At 50.7% G+C, this 14,506-nt stretch overlaps 1 protein-coding gene across 6 annotated transcripts in view; it reads left to right on the forward strand.

The window, feature by feature from the left end:
• The window catches only part of TUT4 (terminal uridylyl transferase 4), a 1,006,035-nt gene that overhangs the window by 674,732 nt on the left and 316,797 nt on the right, over positions 1 to 14,506 (forward strand). The gene's annotated exons all lie outside the window — the stretch shown is intronic.

Raw genomic sequence — 14,506 nt, forward strand, 5'->3', positions numbered from 1 at the left:
AACAGCCCTCCACCTCCGCCGGCGCTAGTGGACAGGAGACCCCGCCACTGGACCAACAGGCCACCAGCACCCCACCCCCTGCAGAAGGAAACCACCCCGCAAGCGGTCCCTGCAAACCAGGCAGAAGCCAGAGAACATTGCCAGGACCACGCCAGGAAGTAAGACTCTCCTGAATGTCACCCTTCTGTCCCACTGTGTCACCGTGTCCACCTTGTACTGCCATTGCTCCCCTTCCTATGCCCCATTGGACAATGCACCTGTGATACAAATAGACTGGACTCTATCCTTGACATTCCTCCACCATCACCCCAGCCCATTGCACATCCCCTCTACTTATTATCACTTAAATCAACACCCTTTGAAAAAATACAAGTATGGAGTCTGTCAAATGATTGAAATATTTATTAGTTTAACAAGCTGTAAACATTGCAATTCATATGTACAGTTATATCTACATAAGTATGACCTGTAGTGGGCAGCAGTAAATACACCTGGAGCCAGAGTGGGGCACAGAGATCTTAAAATAGAGGTGCCAAAGGGTACAGTAAGTGGCCATAGACATAGGGAAATCAGACTGCCATGTCCAATGTCTAACACAAAACTGCAATGGAAAGTGAAGTTAGTGTCTTACCTGTGTGTCACTGGAAGTGCTGTTGAATGAGTGAACTTCTGTTGTCCACATCTTCCTCCTTTGTCTCCTCTTCCTCACAGACCTCAGGCTCCACCGCTGCCACAAGACCATCTCCAGGCTCATTCTCCTGCAGAAAAGGCACCTGGCGTCTCTAGGACAGGTTGTGCAACGTGCAACGATGAACTGCCACACCTTCTTGGGTGAGTAGTACAGGGATTCACCTGTCAGATGGAGGCACTAGAATCCTCTTTGTTCTCCCATGTACCTCATTGTAATGTTCCTCTGCCCTTGTCCTGGCATTCCTCACTGGGGTCAGTAGCCATGAGAGGTTGGGGTAACCAGAGGCACCTGCAAGTACAGAGGGATACCTGTTAGCCAGGCACTAACCCTTAGGGCCAAACCCATACACATACACCAACATATACTGGGTGGGGACCATGAGCTCACTTATTAGCCAAACCCGGTGCCTCTGGAGTTGAGACATCACATATGGAATGCTGCTATTCCTGAAGATAAAGGCATCATGCACAGAGCCAGGATACTTGGTATTCACATTGGTGATGTACTGGTCCGCCAAACACACCATCTGCACATTCAGAGAGTGAAAGCTTTTTCTATTCCTGAACACTTGTTCATTTCTCCAGGAGGTGGGCGGGGAGACCAATGCTACATGGGTACCAGCACCAATGATGTTGGGGGTATGTCCCAGGGCATAAAAGTCAGCCTTCACTGTGGCCAAATCCTCCACCTGGGGGAATACAATGTATGTGTTTCATCAGGGCATACAACACTCTGGTCTACACATTGGCTGAGACATCCCTGATGCCATGGCCACTGTCGCTTGGAAGGAACCACTAGCCAGGAAATGGAGCACTGACAGGACCTGCACTAGAGGGGGGATACCTGTGGGCTGGTGGATAGCTGAAATCAGATCTGGCTCAATTGGGCACACAGTTCTTGGATTGTGGCCATATTGAGTCTGTAGGTAAGGATAATGTGTCTGTCCTCCATTGTCGCCACGGTCCACCAGGGGTCTGTACATGGGGGGGAAATGTCTCCATCTCCTATTCATCCTCAGCGGTTGAACTCTAGGGTGAAAAACGGTGAGCAGAGGGTCATATTCACACAAATGTGAAATTTAAAATGCATTTTTTACTTTACAGAAACAGTATGTGAATTTGAGAGTCAGTTGATGTAGCAGTGTCTGCTGGGCCGCAGTTAGGTGCCATGGCCTGTGCCCCCTGAAATGACAGCTGCCTGACCTGTGAGGAGAGACATGTGTAAATGAGGTAATTCCACTGGCGTTGTGTGCCGTGGCGGTCGATGACCGCCGCGCAACTTCGCATTGGTTATCATTGGGCCCTATGGGTTCCAGGAGCCAATGGCGATGTGTGACAGTATGCAACGCCACGGATGTGACCTCCATTTTCTATCTGTTCACTCACTTGCTACCTGACCTTCAACAGGAGAGGAGCTACACTGCAAGTGCTGCTTTGACCTGTGTCTGGAAGTGACAATGGCTCATGTGTCTGGGGAAAAGGCCCCTGCCTTCACTTCGGAGGAGTTGGAGAGACTGGCGGATGGGGTCCTACCCCAGTATACTTTACTCTATGGTCCTCCAGACAAACAGGTGAGTACACTGTGAGCATAATGCGTGGACCATGAATGTATGGATTGCTGTGTGTGTAAGCCTCGTGTGGGGGGGGCGGGGGGGGCTGAGGGGACCTGGGCAGAGTGCTGCATAACTGGTGGTCAATGTCTGTGTGTAAGGGGATGGGAGGGATATTGTGGGCCATGAGTATAACAGTCAGGACGGTATGACTAATCCCTTCTCTGCTGTTTTTTTTCGTGCAGGTCAGCACCCATCAGAAAAAGGGTATTTGGCGTGCCATCGTGAAGGAGGTGCGGACCCTCGGGATCTTTGACGGGCGGAGCACCCACTGCTGCAAACGGTGGGAGGACCTGCCCTGCTGGGCAAGGAAGACGGCGGAAACCCAGCTGGGCCTGGCCTCTCAACGAGGAAGGGGTGCCCGTCGTACCCTGACCCCTCTGATGTTCTGCATCCTGGCAGTGGCCTATCCAGAGCTGGATGGGCGCTTGAAGGCATCACAGCAGCCACAAGGGGGTGAGTACAGTTTCTGAATCATGACTTTGCACGTGTTAATGTTGTACCTGGGTGGGGGATGTGGGCTGTGGGCTGTGGATTCCCCTAGGCCAGGGCGAACTGGCAGGGTAGGTCCCTTGTTGGGCAGGCTCTGAAGCACTCCAACCCCAATAGTGTTAGTGGGCATCTACTACTGGGCAGGGTCCTGTGGGTTTCAGGTGTGCAGCCAATGGCGTTGGGCAATGTACCCCATGGGCTGGTGACTAGCTGTGTAACTGGTAATGCATGGCCTAGTGCATAGGGCTGATCCCTCTGTATTGTGTATGCCAACTGTGGTGTGGTTGCTGGCATTGACCAAGTGTATCCTCTGTCTCGCCCCCCTCTTCATGTTTTGTCACCCTGTCCTTGTGTGCATTAGCGTCATCTGGCGGAGGAGCAGAGGCGACGGAGGGAGCTGCGTCCCGCATGGGCCTGGAGGCCAAATCCACCGAGGGTGATGGCACCAGTGGGATGGAGGGCAAGGGGAGCGCCACGATGGAGACAGGAGGGGACACTACAGACAGCAACTCCTTCTCCGATCGAAGCTCCCGGGTGGTGGCGGACACCTCTGTGCCCATCGCAACAAAAGGTACAGCACCCACCCCCATACCAGCACTGCCCTCCCAGCAGTCCCTCAGCGTATTTCCTGTGCCGGCTTACCCAGGAGGGTGGGCATCTCCTTCGCCCAGGCACCTCAGGCCCTACCCCAGTCAGCCCTGCTGCCCTCAGTGAGGAGGCTATTGACCTCCTGATATCCCTCACTCTTGGGCAGTCAACCATACTGAATGCCATCCAGGGTGTCGAAAGGCATTTGCAACAAACAAATGCATACCTGGAGGGCATTCACTCTGGCGTGGCGGCTCAACAGAGATCATTTTAGGCTCTGGCCTCCACACTGATGGCAGCCATTGTCCCTGTATCCAGCCTCCCCCCTCCAACTTCCTCTACCAAGTCCCAATCCCCTCAACCCCAACCTATCCCAAGGACGCCTTCAGACCAGCATTCACCCAAATCAACACACAGAAGTGGCTCAGGCAAACACAAGTACCACACTTCATCTCAGAGGCCCTCACACAAGCACCATCCCCATGCAGACACACCAACGTCCACTGCCTCCACTGTGTCCCCCCCTCCTCATCGTCCCCCTCCCTCCCAGTATCGTCTCCACTCACACCTATATGCACTACATCCTCATCCACTATCTCCATCTCCAGCACGCCTATCACTTCACGCCCCTCACTGGCAGTCACCACCCCCACATCCATGCACACATCCCCTGTGTCCTCTCCCACTGTGTCTGTGACCCCCTCCTCCCAAATTACACAAACGCAAGCACACACCCACCCAACAGCCATCCACCTCACAACACCATCCAGCTCATGCACCTGCACCCAAATACAGCAGACTGACACCTCCTACAACCACTCCCTCTTCCTCCTCTCCCAAACCGTCAACCTCTTCCCGCCCCAGTGTCCCTAAGAAGCTTTTCCTAGCCAACATTGACCTCATCCTACCCCCCTCACCCACCCCGACCCCCAAGTCCTTCACCGCGGGCTAGGGTGGCCAGAACCCACCTCAGCCACCGAGTCCACGTCCGCTGTGGTTTCTGCAGCTCTGAGAGACTTTAAGGAGGCACCCGTGAGCCCAGCCAGTGTGCCACCAAAACCTGCCAAGGCTAAGAAGGTTCTGCCACCTGGCAAGAGCAGAAAAGGGACAGCATCCAGCAAGGAAAAGGAGGCACAACCAGCCAGCAAGGCCAAGGCAAAGACTCCAGCTGGCAGAAGCAAGGAGGCACCACCATCTGCCAAGGGCAGGAAGGGGCACACCAGCCAGGGCACTTCAGCCGTACGAGGCTGCAGGGGAAGGGCTGGAGCCTCCCCCCACCACTTGCAGCACCGACACCTGCACCATTGCCAGCACTGCCACCTACACCACCGCAAGCAGCACCACTGCCAGCAGCAGCAGCCCCAGTGGGCAGCCGTCCGAGGCTGCAGGGGAAGGGCTGGAGCCACCCCCCACCACTGGCAGCACCGACACCTGCACGGCACCCAGCACCGCCACCTGTACCACCGCAAGTAGCTCCACTGCCAGCAGCAGCACCCCCAGTGGGCAGCCGTCCGAGGCTGCAGGGGAAGGGCTGGAGCCTCCCCCCACCACTGGCAGCACCGACACCTGCACCGCACCCAGCACCGCCACCTGCACCACTGCCAGCAGCAGCACCCCCAGTGGGCAGCCGTCCGAGGCTGCAGGGTAAGGGCTGGAGCCTCCCCCCACCACTGGCAGCACCAACACCTGCACCGGCACTGTAACCACTGTACAGCCATCCCCGCCGGCGGATGGACTGTAGTCCAGCCTCCATGGTGTGTCATGCATCCTGGCCACAGAACATCGTGTTGGTCTGACACCCAGGTGAGTGACTGGGACCTTGCACTCCCCACGTGCTGCATCACTGGGCACAAAGCCCCCTCCAGAACCAGTGGAAGAAGGCATCCACTCACCCTATCCTTGGCAAGATGAAGCACACTGGGCACAAAGTCCCCTCCAGAACCAGTGGAAGAAAACATCAACTTGAGAGACTGTGGCCTTGCACTCCCCAGGACCAAGCAGTGGGCAAACCACCCACTTGAGAGACTGTGGCTTTGCACTCCCCAGGACCAAGCAGTGGGCAAACCACCCACTTGAGAGAATTGAGAGACTGTGGCTTTGCACACCCCTGGACTATGCAGTGGGTATGGAGCCCCCTCCAGGAGCAGTGGTGTTGTACCATCTTCCGGCTGAGGTGCCCTCCCCCCCCCCCCATTCCTCATCCCCCTGAGGTGCCTGTGTGTTTTCGACCTGATGGCCCTGCAGTGTTCTCTCCGTATTGAGGCAGGAGTCAATTGTGAGCTTGGCCTATGTGTTTTGGCCCAGTGGGCCACCGACATTTTGAGTGTGCATTGTCCCGCCTTTTGTATATATTGTAAATAATATTTTTTATTTCTGAACGGTTTTCTAAGTATTTCTAATACTACACTAATTTGACTCCATTGCTTTTGTCTTTGCGTTATTCCAGAGGGTTACAGGGTGTATATGTAATGTTGTTGCATCTGTTTGTATGTATGGTGTTTGGAGTGAGGTTGAGGGTGGGGGGTGTTAAGTTTGTGTGTGTCACTCTTTCTCCTCCCCCCTCCCCTCTGTGCTAGGTGCAGTATTCACCGTGGTCGTCGTTGCCGGCGTTGGTGCTCTTGGTGTATGAGCAGATACACCAGCATGAGGAAGACCTGCAGCTCGGGCTCCATGGCGTCCTGGTTCTTCATTGAGTGTCGAGAGGTGAGTCGTTTCCTTTCAGAACACTGTTGCTGCCGTGCTTTTGATGGCGTGGCACCGCCCTGGAAAAGGTGGCGGATAGACCTCTTGTAATAAGGTGGGCGGAACCTCGTCCGCTCGTTACCGCTGCGGTGTTTGTTGCTACCGCCGTGGCGGTCGGAGTGTTAAAGTGGCTGTCTGTGTTGGCGATTTCCGCTGTGGTCATGATTCCATGTTTTTTTTACTGCCAGCCTGTTGGCGGTATTACCGCCGCTTTAACACCTACTGCCAGGGTTGTAATGAGGGCCTAAATGCTGTTGGTTCTTCCATGACTCTGCGCTTTTGGTGTGGGAAGTTGTGGAAAAAGAACTGATGTACGTGTGGCGCCTTTATAAAGAACCGTGACGTCACAAACGGCTCCAACAACGCCGACGACGCCACGCGTAGCCGGATGACTCACGCGGATCTGAGCGACGTCACCCGATGGCGCGCACAGGGTACTGCTCAGAAGAACAAATCTGCATTCTAAGCTGACGCCAGGGAATTCTAAGGTAAGAAATCTGCGGCTAGATAGAGTCTCTACCAGATAATTTGTTACCGAAGGTAAGTAACTTGTTCGTCTCTACCAGATATATTGTTACCAAAGGTAAGTAACTTGTACGTTAGGTTATGTCAAGACACTATATCCTGGACGAAGAACCTTCGCTGCCATTGCACTGCTTTTAGCCAAAAGATTTAGTAGAAGTAGTATGCTGCTTACTAAGACTGCTCGGTTACGAGTATGCCATACTGTGATAGGAATTCTGAACTCTACGCTTCCTCATCGCCACACACAAGACAGAAGGATATCTGGCAGCCGCGTAGAGACTACATGTTAACAATAGAACATGCAGAAGATCATGAATATGTGGAATGATATATTTGTACAACCTAGCTTGTCCCATGGGCAGGCTATTTCTTTGTTCAGTCTGTGTTGCTCTTATGTATACACCAGTTGCTGCCCTTTATTATTTTTTATTTTTTTGGTTGAATGTTGTCGTCTTATTGTTATTTTTCATTTCCCGTCTCTCTACTGCTCCTCCCATTATCTTTGTCCATGTCTTTATTGAGTGTGGAAAGTTTTTTTTTCTAGAGATTTGTAGCTTCTTGATAAAGTTTAAAAAAACACTTTGCCTTGCTCGGAAACATTTTATACCTGCAGTGGAGAGGTAGGGCCTGCTTTTGAACACACACAAGAACATATGTAATCCATTGGTTCCTGATGACTGCAGTTGCGGAAAAAACGAGGCTCTGGAACATATTATCCTGCTCTGGTAAGGTTAGGTCAAACACAATAACTAAGATCCTTCGCAAAGAGCAGCTTGAGGAAAATGTCAAATCACGTTTTCTCCTGGCTGAGTGTCCTGGTGGGCCATGTAACCATAGCAGTAGGCTTATATTCGAGGCTTAGTTGGGACATTCGTGCAGAGCTCCTGGATGCTTAAATTGTCTGTTTTTAGTGTTATTGGATGCTTATAGCCTATTTCTTTCATGTGTTTTAATAATACAAAATGATTTATTTTCTTTGGTTTTCAAGGTTAATTGCTTCTTGGCTTTTATTTTTTTTAATATTGTAGGATGCTGGCTCTGTATATACTATATCAAAATGAGATGTAGTGTGCACAGAGTCCAGGGGTTCCCCAAGAGGCTTGACAGAGGCAATAATAGATAATACTAACGCTCTATTTGTGGTAGTGTGGTTGAGCAGTTAGGCTTATTAGAGGGTAGTGCTAAGCATTTGTTGAACACACTCAAGCAATAAATGAGAGCACACACTCAATGACTTAACTCCAAGCTAATAGGTTTTTATATAGAAAAATATTATCTTCTTAATTTATTTTAGAACCACAAGATTAAGATTTCAGGTAAGTACATTAAATGTAAGATACTTTGCATAGGTATAGTTAGAACTTTGAACCAAAACCGTAATGTACACAGTTTTTCATAAAATGGCAATAAGCTATTTTAAAAGTGACACAGTGCAAATTTCAACAGTTCCTGTGGGAGGTAAGTACAGTTTGATTAATGCGGTAAGTAAAGCACTTACAAATTCAGTCTCTGGGGCATAGGTAGCCCACCGTTGGGGGTTCAAGCCAACCCAAAACACCCAGCTCCAGCAACACAGGGCCGGCCAGGTGCAGAGGTCAAAGAGAAGCCAAAATAACATGGACGCCTATGGAGACAGGGGGTGCTCCAGTTCCCGTCTGCTGGCAGGTAAGTACACCCATCCACGGAGGGCAGACCCCGGGGTGTTTAGTAGAGCACTGGGAGGCCCCCAAATAGGCACACAAAACACACCCTCAGCGACACACGGGCACTAGGTTTCAACGGAGGAACCCGTGGGTCACTCAGACATTGCAGGAAGGGCACAGGGGAGCTTCTCGGGTGAGCCACCGACTGGGCAAGGGTGAGGGCCGCCTGCTGGTCATTGCTGCACCGGTGGTCGGTTTCTCACGGGCCTGGGGGTTGTGGGTGCAGGGCTTCTCCAGGCATCAGATATCTTCGTCCCAGACAGTCGTTGTCAGGGGGGTCCTCAGGATTCCCTCTGCAGGTGGCATCGTAGGGGTGCAGAAAGGTCAGCCCATGGTGAACACGTTGTTGGAGTCGCCTGGGGATCCCCTCTGGGTTGTTGGTTTCTCTGGACACGGGCCAGGGGTGACGGGGGAAGAGTGGTGGGAACTCACACTTCTGAGTGTGGTGAGAGTCCCTTTAAAGATGGTTTCTTCTTTCTTGGTTGGACAAGTCCTCTGTACATGTGAGTTCTTGATCCTTTTTAGGTGCAGGGCAGTACTCTGAGTCGGCAAAGGTCACTAGGCCCACAGGATGCGTCGCTGGTGCAGGTTCTCTGAAGGAGACAGTCCGGTAGGGCTGGGGCCAAAGCAGTTGTCGTCTTCCTTCTTTGCAGAGTTTTTCAGTTAAGCAGTCCTTCTTCTTTGTAGGTTGTCGGGAAGCTGAAGTCCTGGGTTCAGGGTCACCCCTAAATACTGAATTTAGGGGTATTTTAGGGTCATAGGGCAGTAGCCAATGGCTGCTGTCCTGGAGGGTGGCTACACCCTCCTTGTGCTCCCTCCCTTTGGGGAGGGGAGCACATCCCCATCGGGCTAAATCCTCCCAAACAAGATGGGGGATTTTCCAAGGAGGGGGAGTCACTTCAGCTCTGGTCACCTTAGGGGTGGCTCCTCCTTGTTTTTCTCATTATCCCCCTGGACTTGCTGCCAAAAGGGGGGGGGGGTTATCTCCACTGCCTGGAGTGCCCTGGGGGCATTGTAACACCAGGCCTGAGCCTTTGAGGCTCATTGCCAGGTGTTACAGTTCCTGCAGGGAGAAAGTGTGAAGCACCTCCACCCAGTGCAGGCTTTGTTTCTGGCCCCAGAGAGCACAAAGGCTCTCACCCTGGGGGGCGGGGGGTCAGAAACTCAACTCTCAGTGGCGGGCTGGCACAGACCAGTCAGTCCCGTACTGAAGGGTTGGGTAAAATACAGGGGGCATCTCTAGGATGCCCTCTGTGCGCATTTGTTAATAAATCCAACACTGGCATTAGTGTGGGTTTTATTATTCCGAGAGGTTTCAGACCAAACTTCCCAGTGTTCAGTGTAGCCATTATGGAACTGTGGAGTTCGTTTTGACAAGCTCCTAGTCCATATACTTAATATGGCCACACTGTATTTACAATGTCTAAGAATGGACTTAGACACTGTAGGGGCATATTGCTCATGCAGCTGTGCCCTCACCTTTGGAATAGTGCACCCTGCTTTAGGGCTTTAAGGCCTGCTAGACGGGTGACTTACGTATGCCACAGGCAATATTTTGTGTGCATGGCACCCTGAGGGGCGTGCCATGTCGACTTTGCCTTTTTCTCCCCACCAACGCACACAATCTGCAATGGCAGTGTGCATGTGTTAGGTGAGGGGTCCCTTAGGGTGGTACAACACATGCTGCAGCCTTTAGGGACCTTCCCTGGTCACAGGGCCCTTGGTACCACTGGTACCTTTTTACAAGGACTTATCTGTGTGCCAGGGGTGTGCCAATTGTGGAAACAATGGTACATTTTTAGTGAGATAACACTCGTGCTGGGGCTTGGTTAGCAGCGTTCCAGCACACTCTGTCAAGTCAGCATCAATATCAGGCAAAAAGGTGGGGGGGGGGACTGCAACAAGGAGCCATTTTCCTACAAATATGCTTTATATTTTTTATCACATGTGCAAAAGGCAGCCTTGTTTTCTACTATGAACCAGAAGCACTTTAAAAAACTCAGACTAAAACAGTGCTGGTTTTTGTATATCTTCCAATCTTATCAAGAGGTATAAAGGCTTTGAAGCCGTAGTCCTATGTGCTCCAAGGACCTCCACACTGTCTCGACCCAGATTGTTTCCGGCAGATTCCTCACCTCATGAACCTTCTCCAGGCACCTAACTATATCTGCAAAAGTTCAACTAGCTCTTATTTAGGTGGTACAATGGCTCCCAATAGATTCTGGGGTCTCCTCTGTATGTGATTACATGGAGTAGTACATGTTTTCACTGTAGGAAGCTGGTGTGGTGTGTGGTGAGTACCTTATGGTATTATCACCGTGTTCCAGGTATCCCCTGTTAGTGAGGTGTAGTCAGTGTCTAGGAAGCAAGGCTCTCTAGAGGTAGCTATGGATGAGGAGCCAAGACTTATCTAGGAGACATGCAAAGCTTATACAATACCATTATAGTCACACAGCACTTACACACATGAAACAAAACACTCTGTGTTACAAAAATAAAGGTACTTTATTTTAGTGACACAAATACTAAATTACTATATAGGCAATACCCCAGCTGGAGGTAAGTAAACACACTATTATATGTACAGTAGCAGTCAGGAATTAGCATAGAATGCAATAGAAAACAGTGAAATCAATAGCAAGTAGTGAAGGCTTATGAGGGGACCAAACCATATACTAAGAAAGTGGAATATGAAAGTCGGTCCCTACCCAACGAAGTGGAATCGGTAGAGGGGAGCTGGAGGAACTAAGAAACCCACAAGGTAAGTACCAGAGTGTCCTTTAACGACCAGGAGAAGAGAGGTAAGTGCCTGGTTCTCACCAAACCCACAAAAAGGATACCACTCAGACAAGACTGCAAGAAACCAAAGGTGGATCCTGGAAGAGGAAGACCTGGAAAAGAAGGGGCCCAAGTCCAGTTCACGCTGGAGGGTCCGGTGGTGGCAGGAGCCACTACCCACCCATCTGTGGATGCAGGTCCAGGTCGACGGTGGATGAAGACAGTCTGTATGTAGAGCAGCACTGGAGCAGCTGAAGAGTTCCTGGAGTGATGCAGCTGACGTCCCATGCCGGAAGATGGATTGCAGTCGGTCAGTGGTGTGGAAAAAACACCAGCAAGTCTTGGCAAAGACAAATGTTGTGAATGAAGAAAAGCAGAGCTTCCAGGGACCAGTAAGGTCCAGGGGGACTCAACCCACAGAGGGGAGTCCCAGGAAGGGGAGGCAGCCCCACCAGGCAGCAGACACAGGAGTTGAGGTGAGGCCCACGCAGCACACCTATAAAGGGGTCCCATGTCACAGGAGAAGCATGCAGCAGGCTGTGAGTTACATGGAAGAGTGGTGGGGCTACACAGAGCCTGAAGATCCCTTGAAGGAGAAGCAAACACGTCTTGGTAGCTGCAAGAGTCGCAGTGGACGTGGGTACTGTCCTGCATGGAGATGCAAGGACTTATTGTCTCCAAAGTTGGACAGCTGGTAGAGAGGACCAGGTGGACCACTGCAGACCCCACTACCTGTGATGACGGATGCACACAGCTCTGGGGGAGAGGAGATCCATGCAGCAGGTCATCATTGCAGTTGGTGCCTGCGGATGCAGGGGAGAGGGACTCCTTCACTCCAAGGGAGATTCCTTCTTGCTTCTTGGTGCAGACTGAAGACTTGCCTTCTTCAGAGGATGCACAGCTTCTCCTTGCAGGACAGTACCCCTGTGCATTGGGACTCTTCCAGCAACCAAGGCTTGTTGTCTCCTGCTCCAAGGGATCTTCAGGCTCCGAATAGCCCTGGCCCCCAGTACTTCATCCTTGAAAGGACAGTCTCTCCTCTGCTGCTCCATCTACGTGGGAGTCATCTCCAGGTGTGCTGATTGGGCCTTACTGCAACATACTGTGCCTGCATCCGTTGAGTTGCCTGTGGGGGCTGCGACCGCTTCTGCTGACTCTCCCAACTGCTGAGAATCTGCCTGGACTCCCCTCCAAGGGTCGAGTCCCCTGGACCCTGCTGGTCCTCTTCAGCCTTTCAACTCTTCTTTTACCTTCTCTTTCATTTGCCAAGTCTTGTTGGTGGTTCTTCTAACCACTGACCATCTGTGCCCAGCGACCGATGTGGGACATCATCTTCACTGCTACAAGTCCTTTTCTGCAGCTCCATAGCTGATCTTCTCCTTTCCCCATCAACCCGAATCTTCATCCACAGAAGTGTGGGTAGTGGCTCCTGCCTCGTCTGGATACTCCATCGTGGACTAGACTCTGTCCCCTTCTTATGTAGGTCCTTTTCTTCCAGAATCGACCTTTGTGTTTCACTGGTCTGGTTCTGTTCTTGCATAATCCATTTTCTAAGTCCTTGTGTTAGTCCTTGGGAAGACTAGGTACTTTCCTCTGCTCTCCTAGTTGCTGGGGGTCACTAAGTTACTCACCTCTTGCAGTCCTGAGTTTTCCCAGCTCCCCTCTGAGTACTCCATATCCTTGAGTAGGGGACTTCACTTCGCATTTCACTGTTTTAGTATATGGTTTGGCTCTCCCCTAGGGCCAAGTTATTTTCTAAAATTCTTGCTATTGCTTGTTGTTTCCTATGCTAATTCCTAATTATTATTGTGTGTGTATATGTATAGTGTGTACTTACCCCCAGTTAGGGGGACTGCCTACAAGTAATCTAGTTCAGTGTTGCTATAATAAAGTACCTTTATTTTGCAACACTGTGTGGTTCCTTTCAGGTGTGATAAGCTACTGTGTGACTGCTGTGGTATTGCAAGTGCTTTGCACTCCTCCTATTTAAATCTTGGCTGCTCATCCACAGCTACCTCTAGAGAGCCCTGGCTTCCTAGACACTGTCTTTATTCACTAATAGGGGTTGCCTGGACCTTGTATAAGATGCCAACACCATAGGTGCCCACAATACACCAGAATGGCTTTCTACAGACCCCTCAAAGGAGAAATCACACACTCTTCACTGGGTCAGACTCCTCACAGCCATTTACCCCTTATTCTTAAAAAAAAAAAAAAATCATAATTATTCTCCTTCCTCTGAGCCATAGACATCAATGAAAGCAAGGGTCCAGTTGACAACGACACCTACAACCACTACCAGAACGACGATAAGCACTGTCTTGTTGTCGCAGCCATTGTCGCTCACGTCGACAATGTCGATATGGACACTAATACATTCAACGACGATTGTTGCCTCATGTCATTCAGAAACAGTGGATTTGTCATCGCCACCAATAAAGAAAAAACCTCCATCGACCAAGCTGATGTCTGAAACGTTGACGAAAACAGCTTCACTGGCTATATCTCAGGAGTCTGTCTTGTCAACAAAAATACCGTTGATGAAAGCCGTGTCGACAAAATCATCTTCGATGGCAACACTGTCAACTAAGCCATCGACAAAACCAACATTGGCGACACCATTGACAACATCACTGTCAACGACTGCATCATCGATGACCACACAATCGTCAACCGCTCTGCTGATGGAATCATCGTCTACGATATCTACGACACTGGCTCTAGTGAAAGAAATACCAGTGCCACAATACACTATTGCCTTCACCAATTCAAGTCTTGCTTATCCTAGAACTACAATAAAAATTACAAAGGTGCCAAGACCTACATTACATCCTGAGATCACATCTCCAAGCAAGGTGCCCACGTTGCAACCCAGCCACCTCTTAGACTGGGAAGACTCTGAGGAAGAGGGTCCGTTCGGATACGCGCACAGCCTATCAGAGTTGCTTTTTAAATAGCAGGATGAGGACGATGAGTATGATCAACAGGATTATGAAGCTTATTATACTCCTCACGGCAGGCAATATTAACCATATCCCCAGACACACAATACTATTCAGATGCTGGTGTCTCTCATTCAAGACGTTCAGTACATGCTACAAGACTATAAACAAAGGTTTCCAGATCCTACTCCAGACGTAACACAATAACCTGTGCAACCACACCTTTGTTCTCCAGCTACCCCTAGGAGCTTGCCTCCACCTCCTACAACTCCTAGGTTAACACCATCTGCAATAGGCGTTCCTCCCAAGGATGATGATACCTCCTCCTCTGAAGAGGTTGAAGTTATCGCTACTCAGCATGTCCAAGATGAGTGTGATGATTATCTAGCACCTATACCATTGTCACGACCTCCTCATCCATCCGATTCTCCACCAG

The sequence above is a fragment of the Pleurodeles waltl genome, chromosome 4_2, assembly GCF_031143425.1.
Source record: "Pleurodeles waltl isolate 20211129_DDA chromosome 4_2, aPleWal1.hap1.20221129, whole genome shotgun sequence".
Classification (NCBI taxonomy): Eukaryota; Metazoa; Chordata; class Amphibia; order Caudata; family Salamandridae; genus Pleurodeles; species Pleurodeles waltl.